Source organism: Seriola lalandi, unplaced genomic scaffold (genome assembly GCF_002814215.2).
Source record: "Seriola lalandi dorsalis isolate HSWRI2012SDOR001 ecotype SW California unplaced genomic scaffold, Sedor1 jcf7180002054553, whole genome shotgun sequence".
Taxonomy (NCBI): domain Eukaryota; kingdom Metazoa; phylum Chordata; class Actinopteri; order Carangiformes; family Carangidae; genus Seriola; species Seriola lalandi.
The window spans coordinates 689,147-709,439 of record NW_019525106.1 but is presented as its reverse complement, the minus strand read 5'-3'; the positions used below and the strand labels follow the sequence as shown (position 1 = coordinate 709,439).

At 41.9% G+C, this 20,293-nt stretch overlaps 1 protein-coding gene across 2 annotated transcripts in view; it reads left to right on the top strand.

Annotated features, from left to right (window-relative positions):
- Window positions 1–20,293, top strand: part of abtb3b (ankyrin repeat and BTB domain containing 3b) — a 64,819-nt gene that overhangs the window by 21,690 nt on the left and 22,836 nt on the right. The window lies entirely within an intron of this gene.

Below are 20,293 nucleotides of genomic sequence, written 5' to 3'. Positions count from 1 at the left end.
TATACCATGCTCGCCCAACCACAAAGCATATGACGGTATAGAAATGTGAGTAAGTCCTCACAAAAAGTATATGTGAATGTCAATGTATATACATTATGTATAGCACGGCATAATATTTAGCAGCACTGGATGTTTTAATGCACCTTAGAACTATATAGTCGCTTTCATCCAGTCAGATTGAATTATTCACCACTGTGGTGTAACCAGGGCTACGGGAGAAAAAAAAAAACACCCACAGATCTCTTTTTTGTTAGTGCATGTGTGCACACCTACACGCACGCACACATGACACCCCTCACTGAGCGTGGATGCCTTCTGGTGCAAAGGCGTCTTCTGCAGAGTCAGATTACGTGTCATTCAAGAGGTTCGCTGTGTGTGATGAGAAGCTGAATCCTGCTTCAGTAGCAAACACAGAATGCTAGTACTATTTCCTGCCCATGAGCCCAAGGTGTTGTCTTGCATGTGACAGATAAAGCAAAGCAAATCCCCTCATCTCTCCAGTCTTAACAGTGCTATGGTCACTCTATCCTTGATTTTCTACTGTTTTCAGTACAACAATAAATAAATGGATCACCAACACCATCTCCTCAGGGAGGATATGAATGGCTTGCCAGTCATTCATTGGCAAATAAAAATTTGCTGGCAAATATAAATTCCCTGCAGGGGCCGAGTGGCACCGGTGTGGCACAAGCTGCTATTCTGACAAGTGTCCACTGACTTCCTTTTCATTCACAGACTGAATGTCCTCTGAAGCTCATCCTCATTCCTGATGCATTCAGTAAACCATTTGCCTGTAATTACTCTGCTGACTTCTCCTTCAGATACTCATACTATATATAGGCCATTAAACTACTGCTTTCAGAGATCAGAGACTGGTGCACTGTTCTCTAGTTAATTTAGGGATCAAATGAAAAGCAACAGTAGAGTCTTACTTCACCCAAATTAACTTTATTGATCATTTGAAGTGGACAGCAATTAGACAGACATTACTTAAGCATCCTAAACACATCTCCACTGCTTTTGATGCTGTTTTTTAGTCACACAGCTGGTTGATCGACCGTGCAATTGTTGTCCAGTTGTAAGTTGTACACTTTGCAAGGATTCATCATATTTCACTTTGTGTGTGTGTGTGTGTGTGCGTGTGTGCGTGTGTGTGTGTGTGTGTGTGGCACAGAGTTCTTGGGACTCAAGTTCTGCTTGTTCTTTATCCAGGAATAGTGAAACGGAAAGCGTTAATAGACGATTTGTGGGACACCATAATACATTTACCCTGAATGACTGCCATCAGTGATGCAAGAAATATGTGTGTGGTAAGAAAAAAAAGGGACATTATGATTACATTATATTACACACTTTTGTGTGTGTGTGTGTGTGCGTGCGTGCGTGCGTGTGTGTGTGTGTGTGTGTGTGATGTGGTGTTAAAACTTGAGATACTGTAAAATAGGCTTTTAATGAGTATGAAAATGCATCTCCACGTTTTAAGTTTTAGCTTTAGAATCAAACATTGATGAGAAAATGTGAAGTTATTTAAAATACAACTTATATTATTTATAAATTAAACAAACTTGACCATCATTTTTGCCTGTAATTACTCTTCAGGAGCAGAGTTCATCAAGAAACTTTGTTCAGGAACACTGAATCTGGTGTTTCGATTTATATAATTAATACATTTACACCAAATGAATTACATATTTTATGTATACACATATTCTACATAATGTAAAGGCAAAGAATATGGGGTTGCAAGACAATTGCCTCTAGCAATTCAAGTCCAATCACTCAGACTTAATTCTGGTGCTCCTTCTTGTCTGAGACAACGCTGTATGCTGTAAATCAATTGGTTTTCATTTGTTTCCTTTGTAATGGTGCCTGACTGTTTGTCATTGCTGAATGGCACCATAATGTGTTTTTTATTGGGACTGGGTGGAGAAGACTGCATGACTGGAAAAAAAGAATCAGTGAATGACTTAATTATTGCCAACAATAGCTCTTTATTTCAGCACTCGGGAGCATCTCGTTTTGAATGAGTGCACGATACTAATGTTAAATGACACTGTTTCATTTCACAAAAAAATTCAGATTCAATAGCTGCACTTTTATTTGTGCAATTTATCATTGCCAGGGTTCATATGATGCAGGATTTATATGTCAAAGAATAAAGGATGAATCCACAAGTGGATATCAGGCTTTAATCAGTTATTCAGTTAACTCATCCAGCAGAGAGCATCATTTACCAGACGTCTAATGTAAACATTTCAGTGTTTGAGCGCAGGTGTGAAGCTGTGGACTCTTCCTATTACAAATATTAGCCCCTCCATAGCTCCATAAAGCCAGGAAGCTCGGGCTCTGATTTCAACTGCAGCACTGACACCACAAAAAAATAAATCAGTTTTCATCATGAGATATCAGGGTGAAAAACATCATTATTAGCCGATGTAATCAAAGGGCAGAACTGTATTTTGGATCCATCTTTAACTTTGCTATCAACTATTCATCAGCTGTTGCACGTGAAGCAGGATTCAACAACTTCATTCCTTTGTTAAAGGACCAGTGTGTAGGATGCAGGGGGATCTATTGGCAGAAACTGAAAATGAAATTCATCATTGTTTTCATCAGTGTGTAATCACCTGAAACTAAGAATCATTGTGTTTTCATTAGCTCAGAATGAGCCCTTCATATCTACATAGGGAGCAGGCTTCAATGGAGCCAACTATTTTGCACTGTCGTGTTTCTACAGTAGCCCAGAATGGACAAACCAAACAGATGACCTTTTGCATTTTTACATCACCTGAAGGCAACCGTAGGTTTTACTTGGGAAGGGAGGGGTATTCAGTAGTTTGCAATCTCCAACCTCACAGCTACGTATATGCCACTAAACCCTACACTGGTCCTTCAAGTTTTCACCATTACCTCAAATGGTTTTGTAAACCAATTTCCATTTAACATTAGAGTTGACATTCTGTTTCCAGGCGTCTGTTTAAAAAGCTAAAGAAAACCCCAATAACTAGTTAGTAAGTGGTATCTTCATCAGGTTCAGGGAGGACTCATAATTGATTTACAGCAAGGGAGAGCACTTGGCAATCCACTGGTTTGTTGGTTAAAGGAAATATTCAGATTTTTCAAGTTTCAAGTCAAGTCTTAATACAATATTCACATGCCCATACATAATGTACATTGACAGAGTTACTGATTGCTGTAGTTATTCATGCAGAGATCCCTTACTAATGTTAAATGTAAGAGACGAAAGGCTTCAGTCTTTGTTCTGTGTAAAAATGCATTCTAAAGTTCAGCCCAGGGTAATGTGAACGTAAGAATTTCTCATTAAAAAGTATTTTAATTTTGTAAGATACCCACTTGTTTAGTCTAACCCAGACTGCTGAAGCCTATTAGCTTCAGGTGAACTTTGAAATGAGTTTGCACAGAAAGAGGACTGCAGATTTTGACCCACATTTCATACATTGGAGTTACACTAGTAAAGGTTCTCTTCACGGCTGTTATGAGAGAAGGAATGACTAAAGTGACCAAAAACTCTTCATTGTACATACATGTTTGTGCATGAGAGCACTATGTTATTATATACCTGAAAGAAAATCTGAGCTGGTGCTTTAAAAGAACAGTCAGAAAGTTTGGGAATTAAACTTATTTGCTGTAGTTTCCGTTCATGTGGCCTGACTTTGTCCCAAGGTAAGAAAATCTACTTCCAGCACCTTAAGGTTTATTAGCATGTTAATCTGAACAAAAAAGACATAATATAAAAAGACCATACCATGGTTTTGGGTGGGTTATGTGCTTGGCTATTTCTTGGCATGGGGCAGTAACTTCCTGGAGTGTTATTGTCACCAGAAGGTTGCCTGATCATGATACTTGAGAAGAACCCTCAGCGAGAATGTGAATAAGTGTATTTCCCAAAATGTTGGGCTGTTCTTTCACCCAATGTGCTTGATTTTGCAAGCAACAAACAATCCAATGCTTACTAATGTTAGCTAATACTCTAATGCTAATATGTCCTATTAGGAAACATACGGTACTATATATTATACTTTTAAACAGTACTTAAGCAAGCATGCTCTAGTCAAACAAACACTTCCTACGCTATTACCTCTTCAGAGAAGTTTCTCTCTTGGCTTTTTCCCCTCCAGCAACCACTGCTCAAAGGCTCCCACTACTTCCTCACACATCTGCTTTGACTCCCACTCAGAACTTTCTGAAGTCATTGACTATTACTGTAAAAGTTGACTTTGCAACAAAATGAAGCAATTCCGCTTTCACTCAGGCTTTCAAGCCCTGCTGATTCACCTGTGCTGTCAATTCAGTTTACCTAAGCATTTTCCTTTCATATGCCTCATCTGCTGCGTCCTCCCATCACACCGCAATCTCCTCAGAATACACAACCTGCTCTGCTGTCTGACCACAACACCAAGTCTGGCTTTAAGGTGTGATTTTTGCTCCAGGACTGGCAGCTCTCACAACAAACAGATTCCCATTTCCCTGGATGCCCATACCTGCCCCAGAAATTCACCGCCTCTTTCTGCCTTCATGAAAAAGTAATATCTTTCTTCCTGTGAGCTATCAAATGAATTTTTAGCCATTTCCTCTCAGTTGTAGCTGCTCGCGGTTATGTTGCAAGGCGTACTGGGACAGACAAAATGCAGTATGCCTAAATGTAGCAGCACAAGAACATGAAAAGTCCTCACCTACTGTACTTTTCCACTGTTTTGAGGGTAGCATATCATAGCTGACATCTATAGTTAATCTCTTTTGGTTTGCTTCTACATCCCAGAAATCCCTGCCTGCCTCTATTCTTTCCCCATCCTTTGTACATGCCTGTGGCTTAAAGTAAGTAGTTTAGGTAAGAAGTGATGAAGTGATACATTCACAATACAGGCGCATGTGATGAGACATCACATTTGAAGACAACGATTTCACACATAATATCACATATGACACATTTTTCATTTTGTAAATGCCAATATTTTTCACCTAAATAGCTACAGTAGACAATATTTTTGAAAGGTGTATTTTACATTTTAGGAAGTATGCTACATTATTCCCTTTCTTGCCTTCTAGGTGAGAGGATTGATACCGCTTCTTGTACACTAAATATGAAGCTGGAGCCAGAAGCTTGTTAACTTAGCTTAGCATAAATCCTGGAAACAGGGGGGAAGCTGGCTCTGTCCAAACCTAACAAAGTCGCATGTCTTCTTTGTTTAAACTGTACAAAAAACTGAACTGTAAAAACAGGATGTTTTGGTTTTACAGGGGTTATGTGTGGGACTTCTTCTTGGCCCGGGGACAGCTGGTCGCCTAGTAACCTGGTAGCCTGGTGATGAAAAGTCTTCAGGAAGTTTCAGCTTGTTACCTCTGGACAGAGCCAGAATAATCCCTGTTTCAAGTCTTTGTGCTAAGCCAAACTAACCAGCTGCTGGTGATGGTTTTATATTTATCTTAATGAGAATCATCCAACTCTCAGCAAGAAAGCACATTAATTTATTCCCTACATATTTGTGTTATTCCCATAAAGAACCAGTGTAATTGAGTCCTCAAGTCCTCAGACCTAAACAACCATGTAATGTTTGATTGTCAAGATGTCAGTGTTGCTGTTTGTTTTCAGTGCAGCTCTATCACTGGATTTAGACACACTGCTGTTGATGAACAGTTTTCTCTCTGTCTTCAGTACTTTGTTTCCACATCAATCAGAGTCGACTGGACGGGTCCCTGCTGAGGGATTTCCAGATGAACCTCAAAGAGTGAAAAAAATAAAGTAAGAAAGAAAGAAAAAGTAGAAGAATTGGAGCAGCATGACAGTGTGTAAGGAGACTTTCAGACTAGCAACACAGAAAGACCTCTGCCTTTTCTTTTAAACACCTGTATGATTTGCTGTCGTCCCTGTATTGTATACAGTGGAAACATCTAGTTGATGGCCCCTGACATATTTAAAGGCTGTGTCACTGTCATGCACCCTTCACTTTGACATGGCTGGGGGAGAGAAGCGTGTAACCCTGCACGGATAACATAAAGGTAGGTAATGTGACATGGCATGAAGTGATTCATAGAGACGACCACCACACTTTGAAATCATCTCACGTGAAAGGAGTCAAAGGACGATTAGCGACCTTGTGTGCAGACATGCGGGCCAGTCTATAGGAAGGCGGAAAACACATCCACGCTCATAGAGGCAGCTCACATGCTCTGGGGCACTTCATCGACACCACGTGCGTTACTGTCACTGTGCACAAACATGCACTAATACCAAACATATACACACAAGGCTCACACATGGGTACAGTCCAAGAGGGGGCATTGTTGGAGAAAATTTAAAGAAAATAAGTGAAGACCACAAATCTAATGGCCGAGCAGAGGTTTAACTTTGATCTCGCCTCTTATTGGAACAGGCAGCTGAGTGTTTTGGGAAACTTTAGAAGGCAGATTTCAGTTCAAGGGGTATAGGGGTCCACTATTCATACTCATACCCTCCATCAAGACCTTGGCTGTAATACCCATGGCAGCACAGTCAGCATTATATAATCCATTTGAGTGTCTATTGTGAAAACAGAAGAGACTGCTCTTAATGGCTTAAGGGCACTAAGTAATGCAAACAGAGAAAATCAATTACGGAGCTCATTTCTTGCAAGCAAAGCAACAACAAGACGTAAATGAAGAATGGATGGCAGTTTGAGCCAAAAAAAAAAAAAAAATCAAGACCCCATTAATACCAGTGTGGAGTCTTTTTACCACAAGTCTGTTGACAGCATGATATTAAACTGTGACAGGGCTGTGGGTATTTCCTCTCTCATTTTGCTGAACAAGACACAGGACTCATAAGCCTGGCACAAGGCTTATAAGTCCATGAATTCTCATGTCATTTGCCCACTCAGTGCAATTAATAATGACTGCCTAAAAAGATTTTTTTTTTTTTTTTGTGCAATAGCAGTCGACCAGTCATGCAATGAATAATGCCATTGGCATCTTTGTGCTAATCTTTACTGAAATTCTCTGTACTTGACTTGCATTAATGCCTCACTGACTCTGGGACCATAGATGTTGGCCTCAAGTGGAGAAATGAGGCAAGCAGAACATTTGGAAAACAAGTTAACATTACACCCATTTGGGATCTTGGACTGATGTACCTCATGCGTATATCCTTCATTCATGGCTTCTCAGAAGTACCTCGAGAAGGATAAATGATACAGTTTAATACGAGTACTTTTTGTTGAGACTGTTGAGGTGTTAATGCGTGTGGACACACTTCACAGAACCTCATGTTGAACGGTCATGATTTTCAAAGTAAAACATCACATGTGCGGTCCTCTCTAAGGCTGCCTCACTTCAAAGTCAGACTATCATTCTCCATGAAGAAACTCTCTTATATACAGAAGACTTGACTTCACTTTTTAAAAGGTAAATTTTTTTTATTCTTTATCTAAGCTCTCTAGGGTTGGCCAACTTCCAGCTCTGGCTATGCTGCCAAGTGCATTAAGCTGCACAGATGAAGTGCCACAGCCAACTAAGCAGAAAAACAACTTGTGCCTGCCTCGGCTGGGCTGGGATGGGCGGGGTTAGGTTTGGATTCCACACTGCCCTGGGCGGCCTGGGACTTGGCCACCATTAATTACCACTAATGAGTTGAGCATGAGTGACCTGATGATGGACTGTGCATCCCTTTCATAGAAGCGGTAGGATATGGGATGCAACGCTGTGATGGGACATGTGGGGAAATGTGGCTGCACTGGTTAAAGGGGTGTAGCAGCAAAGATGCATTCTGATGGTGAAGATGAATAACCACTGAGGGAAGAAGAGTATAAACATGATAGAGAGGAATGCTCGTTTCCTGATTTACATTTATGCAGAGGCCTTTCTCAGGAGACTTTTTTTCAGTTTAGAGGAAACTATGAGCATGACGTGAGAAATCTCTAAACTGCACAGATTGAGTTGTGCACTATTTGTGTCTCTGAAAGACTTCAGTATCCATGTTTTGCTGCTTTAAACTTTTAAGTGAACCCCGCCTCAGGAACTGAGCAAAGAGTTGAGTACTGAACTTGGCCAATTCAACAATGGCTCCCTTTTTGCATTTATATTCCTGGCGTGCACTGTGTTTGAATCTCACAACTCTGCAGAGTGAAGCAGGAACAGAGTAAAAAAAATGGGGCCAGTGTGTACATGTGCGTGTGTGCGTGTGTGTGTGCGCGTGTGCATTTGCATGCGCACATACCACAGATGTGTCCGTTGAGGCGTGTGTGAAGGGATACGTGTGTGAGCGCGGCGTGCACATTCCAGCTCCCATGCCTGTGTGTTTGGATTTGAAGTGGCTGCTCCCTGCCAGCCAGCCTCCTCCGCCCTCCGAGCTTCTCACAGCAGAGCCAGTGTGCCTGGGGGAGAGGCTGGGAAAACATGTGGGGGAGAACCCGGAGGAGCTGGAGGGGGAGACCCAGCCTACCTGCTGCCTGCAGCTGACTGGAGTCAGTTGGTGCAGGGCAGGCACCCAAAATACGATTCCTTCAATATTTGCTTTGGCTCAGTTTGTGTCTTTCGTTGTTGGTGTGGGCAGTGACAGTTTTAACCTGCAATAACAATCCTGCTTTGGGAACATATCCTTGTTTGGAAACTTGTTTGTCGCAGTTTGTTTTGCTAATTTCTGTTTATGATGCAAAAGGTAGCAGCGCTGTTTCTGTTTCTATCTTCTGAGTTTTGTGGGTTACAAGTGTAAGAAGACCCGATTTTTGAAAGATGAGCTTGCATGACTGATTTAGTGAGTGATATTGCAAATTGCTCAATTACAGCTTGGCCGATTTTCACCCCTAAGTATGAGTGCAATCGTTCACTCATAAGACTTTACAAAGAGGACGTTGTTTTTTTGTCAGACTTTCCACATTTTCCATAATAAGCAATAGATTTGAGGTCACCGGGGCTGCTCCCCTGAGCTTTTGGAGCATTGTTCAAAATTGAATGATCACATTTCCGATACAAGTGCCCCTCACATTATCAAACTGACAGGGATATTTGCTAACGGAGGCCCTGAACAGTGAGGGTCATCCTCCCGGAGGAGGTGGCTGGGAGTGGGTGGGGTGGAAGCAAAAGTGAGTGGCACAGGGCCCCAAGCCTCATCACTCTCTGCCAGGCATGGCCCACTTCCAGTCAGTGTCTGTGCTACACGCAGCCACTTTGCAAAGTCAGAATGATAAATTACGCTAGGTGAGTTAAACAATTACAGAGCAATTTGGAGCTCTATGCCTCTTAAACCGCTGGTCTCCCATCATGACACAACTCGAGGGGGGTGGGGAGGGGGGGTAATGAATCAAAATTTAGGAAGAGAAAGTTGGATAAATTGCTTAAGCAGTTCTTGGATGTTAATATAATAACAATGTTGGGGGGAAATAGCGTTGATTAGACCCACCGCTGTGCTGTTTTGCCTTATTGACTGTTAGTGTATTGGCTTATAAAACCATAAACATGCAGCTCAGTGCACCAATAGATAAAGTCAAAGCTACATGCACAAGAAATACACTTTTTAATTGAATTCACAAACACACACACACACACATACAACACCGTGACATTTTGTTTTTACTCTCATATGAACAGAAGCACAGTGAGGACACCTTCATAGTTTTGCACCATGCAGGGTGTTATCATGCAGGTGGCTGATAACTGATTCGCCAGCCCACTGTGAATACAACAAACCAGCATTTAGAAAGTAAATGAGAGAGAGGAGAGCGGAGCGTGTGCTTGACGTGACTGTGGTGACATGCAAGACAGCGGGGTTTGGCCTTGTCTGCTGGGATGGCAGCAGTTATCAGATTTTTCCACTGGTTTGCAGACATGGCGCTCCTGGGAGTTAGGTGTAGATACAGGATGTATATTACTCATACAGTGGCACATGTGTGTGCATGTGTGTGTGTTTAACATTTAAGGCATAATAGAAAGTGTCATAGAGGAACAGAAAGAAATGAGAAAAATGCGATAACACAAGTGGGAATGTGCATTTATATCTCATGTATGTGAATGCATCCATGTTCCATGTTAGTCTCACACCAACCAATGATGTGTATCTTATAAATCTATCATATAAATAAATCAAACTCCTTTAGCTATAAGAGATTGCGAGCAAAACCCCATTGTGAAAGGTATGAAATTCAGTTAAAACAGGAGCAGAAAAAAACATATCCAACTGGTGCATATAGAAGATTACAAGAAACATGTTTGGAAATAAAGGAAAGTGCTATTTTTAATGTATATTGTGGTCTGTGTGAGAGTGCACCACATGGAGCGGCTGGAATGACACATAGCTGGACCTAAAGCGTGGCCACATTTCAAAGGATAAGTCAAGTCAAGTCAAGTCTGTTTTTATTTATACGGTGCCGAATCCCAACAGAAGTTATCTCAGGGTGCTTTTCCGATAGAGCAGGCCTAGACTGTACTCTTTATATTAGCTATTGATCACAGAGACCCAATAATTCCCACTATGAACAAGAACTTGGTGACAGTGGCGAGGAAAAACGTCCTTTTATGAGGCAAAAACCTCGAGCAAAACCGGACTCAGGGTGGGTGGACATCTGCCCCCTCCCTGGTAAAAGTGACAGTAACAGAGACAATAATGATAATAATGATGATGATGATAATACTTCCACTAGTAATGATAATAATAGTAGCAGTCGTAGTTGTAGCAGCAGGTGCTGAGCAGGACCATGGGGGCGGTAGGTGTTTTGCCGTCACAGATCCAGACTCTGCAGAGAACAACAGGAGGAGAGAGAAGAGAAAACACAATACTAAAGAGAGAGAGACGCACAGCCTGGGCGCTCATGTGTTGGGAGGGACTAAACCAACAGTGTTATAACGATGCAGTGGATTTCAGAGAGTTTGCAGTAATCTCGTCGGCAGGACTATACTGTATTTCTATACTATATATACTATACTGTATTTCCTGTTGTTCCACAAAAAGATCAAAACCAACAATGCGTTAGTCCATCTCTCAATACTTTCTGTGGCACTCAGGCCCATTTGTTCCTACTGAAGACACAAGTCTTAAAAAAATAAGTGACAAATGAATAATCCAGATTATAACACGGCTAAATAGTTTCCTCAAATATCTGAGCACTGTAGCTTTTATCAAACGTCACGAGAGTTATCCTTTAACTGTGTCATTGTGAGGACAGGGCGCTTTACATATCCTTCACCCTGTGCACCCTCTACTGAACAGGCTGCGCTGGGGATTACAAATCCTGGGGTCATCATTGGTCCTTGCTCCCAACATCCAGGACTTTCTGAAATTATTCTGCCCCCGAATACTTTGAATCATCTTCCCTTCTGCTCAGTGCAGATGTCCTCCTCCTCTGGTACCGGGAATCTTCTGCTTTTAAAAGTGACATTTACTCAAATGACATTTAGTCATGTACAGTATTAAAGCAAAGGGGAAGGGGGAGGAATAGTAGCAGCAGCAGTAGTAGGTTTTTCTCACACAAAAAAGCAATGCAGAATCTGTGCGGGGTTACAGAAATGTGCAGCACAGATTTATTCATTTAGCAGCCACTGTAAAAATGCTGGTAAACACTATCAATACTGCATGAGAGTTGTGGTTTGTTTTCATTTTTGACCAGCAATTCACGTGCACTTCACACACACACACACACACACACACACACACACACACACACACACACACACACACAGATGTAGGAACCAACAGGCAGGCAGGCCTTAAGGATTTGCCATCATATTTACTCTGCGCTTTGCCTCTTATTTATGGTGCCGAGTTTTCGTGTCCGAGAGTGTCTTCACTTAAAAGCTCCCAGTGTTTACAAGCTCGATATGATGTCACCCTTTTAAAATGACCCAGAGGAAAACGTCCCCTTGCAGCAAATCTCATTTTATGACATTAGTCACATCCTTTAATTGCTCCAGTGCCCTCAGTGCTAAATGAGCAATTACTTCAGCACGTTGTTGCGTTTAGCAGGACTGCTGTGTCTGTTACAAAAGTTCAGAGGCTTCAGAGTCGTAACTCACAGATTTTACTGGAATACGACAGACCCTTTTTTTTCTTTTCCTCCCCATATCAGATTATATGAGATAATTGTAAGGAAGAAAATACAGAAGTGCTGCTTTTCAAGACTCTAGCTCATGTAGAGGTAGTGCAGGGTGAGCAGAGAGATTACGGCTCAGTGACTTCAGATTTTTCCCTGCTTCTGCTGATTGCCAGTATTGTCTGGAAAGCGTCCTGCGGGAAGTGTGCGACTCATGGATATTACACACAGACTTATTACCCTTGACAGAAGAAATGAGATGAAAAGAGAGGAATAATAGCGAGAGAGTTGCTACCTCGGGGTGGAAAAACACACAGCCTGCAGGGAGGCTGGTTTCCCTCTGATTGGAGAAGATTGCGTAATTCTAGTTGTGCCCTTGTTGTGCGTCGGTCACCCGTCACAAGTCCTCTGTCTGTGTGTGTGTGTGTGTGTGTGTTTGTGTTTGAGTGTATGGTCTATTGTGTGGCGATGCCTTGTATAGTATGGCCTTGCATGTGTGTTTTCATCTTGACCTATTCAAATCTCTCTCTTTTTTTAGCTTTTAGTTCACATGTGTTGCTATTTTCAGGCTGCCTGCAATGATTCAAATATATTCATCGGCCACAGCCTCTATTCAGCCGACCTCTGGTGTCTCCAATTCTTCTCTTTTCTTCTTTTCTTTCTGCATTAGACAATTGATGTCAACTAATAAGCTCTGCATCAGATCTCCTTACTGAGGCAGAACGATCACTTAGAAAATTGAATGCCAAATCCATGATTAAAGTGATAGCTCCGGTTATTTGACGCTGAGTTGTGTGAGGTACTTATGTATAGTCTGTGTATTACCTGCAGTACATTCGGATCAGTGCCCTCCTGAGTTTGGAGAGGCAGCCGGGAGCACTGGCACAGAAGCTGAGCCGTGTGCTGCTGTGGATCGGGCCAGCTCCAAAAAAAAACGTGTTTTAGCCACAGAAAAAAAAGCCAGCATCAGTTCAAGTGTATGGTATATTTTTGAATATTGTCACTGGTTTATCTTTCTGTCACGCAGCCCTTTCCTTTGGCACTACATTTTCTCAACCCTTAAAATACCGTATTCCACGCACTGTATTACACTGCAGATCAACCGGCTGAGTCAGACAAAGCTAAACTTTTCTTTTTGTGTAAAGATTTCAAAGATGGCGCCTGTCTGTGTTCAGTTCAGCATTCAGTAAGGCAGTAAGAACTCTGGCTGTGAGGCGCTGGCTTCCTCTGATTCAGAGAGATCCTGAAGTTGTCTTGTAACCAAGTCGCAAGTAGCTGCCGAAGGTCTATGGGGCTTCCAGTTCACACATCTGCACCGCCTGGTAGCTTAGCCTCCTTCACTTCCAGAGAAGTTTCTCGTCTCTCTGTTTCATTCTCCATTTGCAAAAGTTTTTCTTCTGTACACTCTGGCTCATAAAGGTATCCTCTTGTCTCCACACTGAACAGCATTTTGTCATCGCTGTTATAATCGTTTATTTTTATTTTCTTTTATTTGTCATCTGTTCCACAAACCACTCAAAGGAAAGGGCCGTTTGACAGAAAGAGAAAGCGGTGATAATATTCAAAATATAGCGTGAACTGATATAAGCTTTGTTCTATGAGCAGTGGCTAAAACACGTTTTTGCGGCTGGCCACCTCCACGCCATCTCTCAGCCTCTGTGCCAGTGGTCCTGGCTGCCTCTCCAAACTTGGTCGATACAAATCTGCTGCAGGTAATACACTGACGATGTATGAGTACCTCACACAAATAACCCAAGCTATCCCTTTAAAATGTAAACGAATGAGTGACCCCAACACCAGAAAACACAGAAATTAGAACACTATCAATACTGAATCCAAACTATTAATGTTTTCAAATGTAATTTCCAGGAGCCAGGGTTGATTGGTGACCCCTTTCACATTACCTGACGCCATTTTGTCCATTGTTAATAGACAAATATTGATTACCTCAGCTTCGCGAATTGATTTTACAAATTAAATAGATACCCCTTTAGAAAATTGAAGCGAACAGCTCTGTAATTAAAGGACTACCATCAGAGCCCAGGCTCTGAATCAGACTGGGAACGCTCCGTCTCTTTGTCTCTTGATTTCACGGCCACTGATGGACTGGTTCAAGGAGTGTCACAGAGACGAGGTGTGACTTCAATCAGGAAAATCCAATGTAATAAAAGACTGTGCGCACCCTTCACACATAACAACTGAAACAGCAAAACACGTGGAGCAGCGGAGTGACAAAATGATTAACTGGATCGTTTTGACGCTCCCGTGTCAGCGAGCAGAAGCCTCACCGAGGTGTCCTTGAACAAGTCGTCAGACAGTGAGTCCCCATCAGCTCCGAGACACTCTGTTCTGTATCTGAGTCTGACCTCTAACCTCCATGTGCAGCAGGGGGGTGTCAATAAAGGATCAATAAGGAAACCGCATTCCTTTTACCATTTTTTATTATTATTGACTATTTAAAACAACAGCAGAAGAGGCGTGACGTACTCACAGTGGGCTCTCCTTACTAAAGCTCACAAAAATAAACCTCTACCCACAGTCGGAACACATTTCCCTTGGCGGTTTACTCACACTTGTACATGTAAGAACACATCAGGAGGCTTGTGTGTTTCTTTCAGAGCGACACATAATGCAAACTCGGGAGCCTTTTCAGTCCTCTGAATTGAGGACAGCAAGAGCACCTTCAACAGACCGAATGTCTCCTGAATGTGGTTGCCCAGTAATAGGAAATATTCGGTTTGGATTTAGCTGAAAACATTGTTCTCTCTGCAGAGCACGTCACTCTGTAACCAGACTTGAAGCGCCTGGGATTAAGACTTTTTAATTACTAATATGCGTGTGTGGCGGCTTTTGTGTGCACGCACATGGCTTGTTATTGACTTCTTTGCAGCTCCTGACTGGATATTAGCATTTGTGTGTGTTCATGTGTTTGTGGTTAATTCAGTCTTCACTTGTCTTCTTCCCCCTCTGCCAGTTTCCTAATTTAAACAGACATTTGCATGTGTACATGTATTTCCTCACAGGACTCGTGGTTGTACAGTCTTCCTTTATACCCCTGTGGCTGGCGTAGGACTAACCCATTAAAGACTTGTGGCTCCCTGAGACCATACTGTGGTCACCTGAGAACCCAAACCGAGACCGTACCTCAGGAAATTTACAGTCTGCCCAGGCATGCCAACACAGCTTCATATTCACACCTCTATTTCTACAGCTTGACACATGGTGGAGATTATTCAGTCTGAATAAAGCAGCCATTTAGAGTAGGACAGGCATCATAACACATCTTAACACACGTCACTACACTGTTTCCCGCTTTCCATCTCACTATGTCTCCCTCTATGATCACTGGCCGGTATACATATGGTAGCCATCTGGCCTGGCAGAACAGAGCCGGAGCCTAGAGTGGGGCAGCAGTACTGTGATCCACGTACAGTAACAACACGATTAACCCTTTAGAGCCCTAATGCTGCACCAGAAACAGCCTTTATATTATGCTCTCTGCTATCACTTGAAGTCTGTGAGCATCAGGCTGTTTGTATTTGTATTACTTCTTCACATTTCGTGCTTTTCTTTCACTCTGTCGCTCTGCCTGCTTGACACTTTGAATCCAAAGGTACACTCAAGTCTGATCTCAATCAGATCTCATTCATTCAAGTACAGCTCGAGTGTACCTGTTTGTACTGTACATTTGTGATCTTCCAAATCAAAGTGTCTTTGCGTCTTATCTGCGTGTGAAACCCAAAGCCAGTGTTCCTGCAGAGCTGCAGTGTGTTTAGGGAAGTGCGCTTCTCTCTGTGTCCCACTCCAAAATAGATTTAAGTGCAGGGTAGGAGCCACATTGAGGTCAGTGTTCCTGCCCCACTGCTCTAGTCAACCCTGTGACAAGGAGGACCGGATCCAAACTACAGTAGTCTGCCCTCTGACAGACAGACGCAGAGTGAAAATGAAAATAAAGAACATTGTAATGTTTGCTTATTCAAATACAGCATTAGTGTCACTGTTTATATAAGCTTCAAAAAGAAAATGTACGCATGGAAAAAACTTTAGATGAAGCAAAAATTAAAAACCACATTCCAAACTCTGTTGGAAATTATGTTAAAGCAATAGTTTGACTAGTTTGATATTCAGAAATACACAGATTTGTGTTCCTTCCCAAAAGTTAGATGAGAAGTTTGATACCATTCTCATGTCTGTAGCCTACTGTAAATATAAAGCTCCTGCTAGCAGGTAGTTAGCTCAGCTCAGTGCACAGATAGGAAAACCCAGTGTGACGTTTAGCCATATGTCTTCATAAAACTGCGACTTTGTGCGACCGCGCACAAAGTCGGTGAAAAGATGTAATTAGATGCAGTCTTTGCATCCATTGCGAGCAAGCTTGTTTCACGTCTGTACAGTTGGTACATTTGCTGGTTGGGAAGAGTTCACATGGACTGCACTGGTCCAGCTGTCGAATGGCGCAAGGCGAAAATTTGTTTCGCTTTCTTTCTGACGACAGAGCTACACTTGGGTTTTGTACATATTAAACAAACAAGATATCATGTGTTAATTAGTGAACTTCAGAGGAGCTAGGAGGTGTATCTTGTTTTGTTGCCCTTTTCCAGTCTTAATGCTAAAGCTAAGCTAGTAAGCTCAGGTCTGTATTTACCTTACAGAGTGGTATGTGTACTTCCCAACATATCAAACTATCCCTTTAAAGCCAAATGCACCTCAGCAAAAAACAAAGATGGAAAACTGTTAAAAGGAAGTGTGTCATCTTTGTGATATTTTGGGTTGACTTTTGATAAGTGACTTTTTTTGCAACAGTGTGTAGAATATGTTTTTTTACCATGTACTGGATTTTTTTCTGTGCAGCAGCAGCAGCTGCCTATCACAGAATATGACTAAGGTGCATTCAGTGACATCTTAATGGGAACTCCTGTGCACATTACTTCTTCTCCAGTGACGGCATCTTGCCTGGAGCCTCCTCTCCTCTCCTCTCCTCTCCTCTCCTCTCCTCTCCTTTTCTCTCCTTTTCTCTCCTCTCCATAGCGACACTGAATAACTGCCATATGGCAAACAGGACTGGTTCAGTTGAGGAACGGCAGGTGCCCAATATCATCTCACACCATTATGGTCATGTAAACAACTTCATTTTGTGCAGTTATACTGTACTTAAAAACCTGACATCATTACATTTCCTGGGAGATTTCTGGTGCTGTGACAATCATGACGAAGAGACAGACAAGTCATCACACAAACAAACATATACAGAGAGAGAGAGAGAGAGAGCAACTATAGTCACTCGCTGGCTTGCATGTAACAGCTCCATCAGTTCCTCCCTGAGGGTAGGCAGTGCCTTGCATTAGGACGCAGAGAGCCAGTGAGTCACCTTGCCTCAGTCCATGCTGAGACCATTCAGCACTTCACTGTCAGCCGGTCCTGTTATTCCCCTGAACCAAGGTTAAGGAGCTGGACAGTTAAAAGCTCAAGTGTAACAGTAAGGTGTTTTCATACTTTCTTTTTTTTTTTTTGCCTACAATAGATTTATTCAGTCATAGCTGTTTTTTTTACAGCAGACATTTTGACATGTCACAGTAGGAAAGACACAATTGTTACTAATAACATTAACAATAGCTCTGTTAGTGTCTCAGTAAGCCATGGCAATGTGGCAGTGAGCCAACATGCACAAAACCAGGACCTTGAAACTGACAAAGCAAAATGGAATTCAGCATCATCTTGGTATTTTTGTGACATGAAGCGTTCCCCACCTTTATCCAAGGTTACTGCTTGGCACCAAACTTGACTTCATAAAGTTCGTGTTGTTTCCTAGTTTTACATGCTGGCAATGCCGTTTGATTTCCACTGTGACCAGAGCAACTTCCAACAGAAATTCAAATCAAGTCAAATAGTCATGGAGTGAATTAAAAGTACAGAAGGTGACGACAGGGCCAGGTTCAAAGTGAAAGAGACTGTTCTTATCCTTCAGCTAGTCATGGAAATTATGGCGTCTGCGGTGCGCTGTTTTGCGGAATCACACCTGGGGGCCTTTAGTCTGTGCACATCAAAAAGAGGGGGTGATTCCTGTGGTCACGCTCTGAGTGTGCTATTTACTTTGGTATATAATTGTTTGAGAAGAAAGTGGAAGTAAGGAAGGTGCCAGTTAGCCCTCCCGCAGCTTTAAATGGTTTAAGATGGATCTCCTGGAGGTTGCACAACTGCTCGCCAAAGAGGGCACATTGTGAGCAATAAAAGCAATAAAGGAGGTGTTGCAGAGCGATCCCTGCAGACAAGTTGCTCGCAGAAAGACAAAGAAAGTTTATTTTCTTCATAATTGATGTTGTTGGTTTCTCTGGAGCTTCGGCTGCAAACTGTAGCAACTCAGGACACCTGAGATAGGTGCAGTATTGGTGATGTCTCCTGCTCTATGTTCCAGAGTCGTCCTTGTCAGTAGCTTCCTGGTCAGACCTGAACACAGATGTAGAGGAGACGGTGCTACTGCTCTGCTCTGTTAGCAGCTGCTGTGAAGGTTTATAAGCTTAATAACTGTGACTTATTACCAAGAAACCTATTTCCAGATGTTTTTGCCACACAGTTTTTATGAGTCGTATAATGCATGGTGAAAAGCAAACACAAACGTAGACTATAATCATAAGCATGCCTTTTAAAATCAGCACATTTAGATTTAGATTTAGTTTCTGTATTTTCAAAGGAAGTGCTACATATTGATGCTAACTAACCATATTTTCACATTAGATACTGTATGAAAGTTATTGGAATGGGAAAGGTGCCTGAACACTATGCACAAAAGGTGCAAGGTGCACAATAACTTTAAGATGGTCCACTGTTTTATATGTAAAAATTTTTAAAAAGTTGTGGAAAGCCTTTTGTTGCTCCACATTGCTTCAAGTCACTTGAGTCCAATGATGTCACTTGATGTGTTAGTTAGAAAAGAAGTGAGCTCATAGGCACATACATAGACGCTGCACTGGAAGCTTCAGCCTGTTGCTGTGATGCGTCACTGTCGCCGCCATATTGGACTGGGCAAGACCGGTCTGTAAAGAAATACAAGTAAACAGAGGAGCTGCGGTTGTTCTGGATAAAAAGATAATTAATTATTTTCCATCACATAAGTAATTCAGTTCATGTAAACGTAACATTGATGCACACTTCTCTTTTTGGAAAACAGTGATTATAGCCTGAAGTATTGTGACTGTAAGTAACTGGATTAGGAACACTTGAATATAAAAAGGACTTAGGCTATTGAAATCGTTTGACAAATGTAATGCAGCTTCTCCGCTTACTTATGTCTGTTTACTTGGTCAAATATGGCGGTGACGTTGACGTACGATCCAGCGGCCGCTGTGGCATCTCTGTATATATGTCTATGAGTGATCAAACCAAACCTCTGTAGCACACTCCTCATCTCTGCTTGAGGCTAGCAGGTCGAGGAATAAGTTGAATTAGCATGACCAAAATTATGGCAAACATTATAGGTTTCAGCTTTTCTTTATTTTTGAACCAAGAGCTCTTATTGTCACTTTCTATGACACATTTTACCCAACTCTCTTAAAAAAGTAAGACAGCCCTTCATTCAGCAACAAGGATAAATAACACTCCCTATTTTCTGAAACCCCTTCCTTTTGACTCCCGTATGTCTCATTGGGTGAACATTAAAATGAATCGTCCCATAAACAACTGTCTGCTCCAACAAGATGAATGAAGAATGTCACTTTCGCTGAAAGAGGAACCATTAAAACCAAAGCTACTTTTTTTTCCACAATGATGACGTGGCTAAGTTGAGAGTCACTGCTTTCAGCCTTTTCATAAGTTGACTCCCTGCAAACAGTTGGAAGGGTGCAGCACAAAGCTGCAGAGGAATAGGTAACTGTCAGCAATGGAGAGCAGTCTGCCTCGTCACCCTCAGCGCGAGGAAGAGTAACTAACATCCAGAGGTGTGAATAATGAAAACCCATTTGAAATATTACACATTATTACATTTGGGAGAAGTGTCTGACAGGTGCAACTAGGAGGCATAATTATCTTGTACGGACTCCACTGTTTCTCTCATTTACATTCTCAAGCTTCACACTAATAACTATAAAGGCTGTTTTATTTTAATAACCACTTGTTGAATCTTCTTATTATTTTCATTAATATGACAAATATATAAAGGGAAATAATGGGACATTCCTGACATTTAAGAGGGGTAAGGTGTCTCTTATTCAACTTGTGTCCTGTAATGACAAATCACAGTTGAGACCAAAACAGTTTAGTTAACCGAACTGCGTGAATCAATAGTA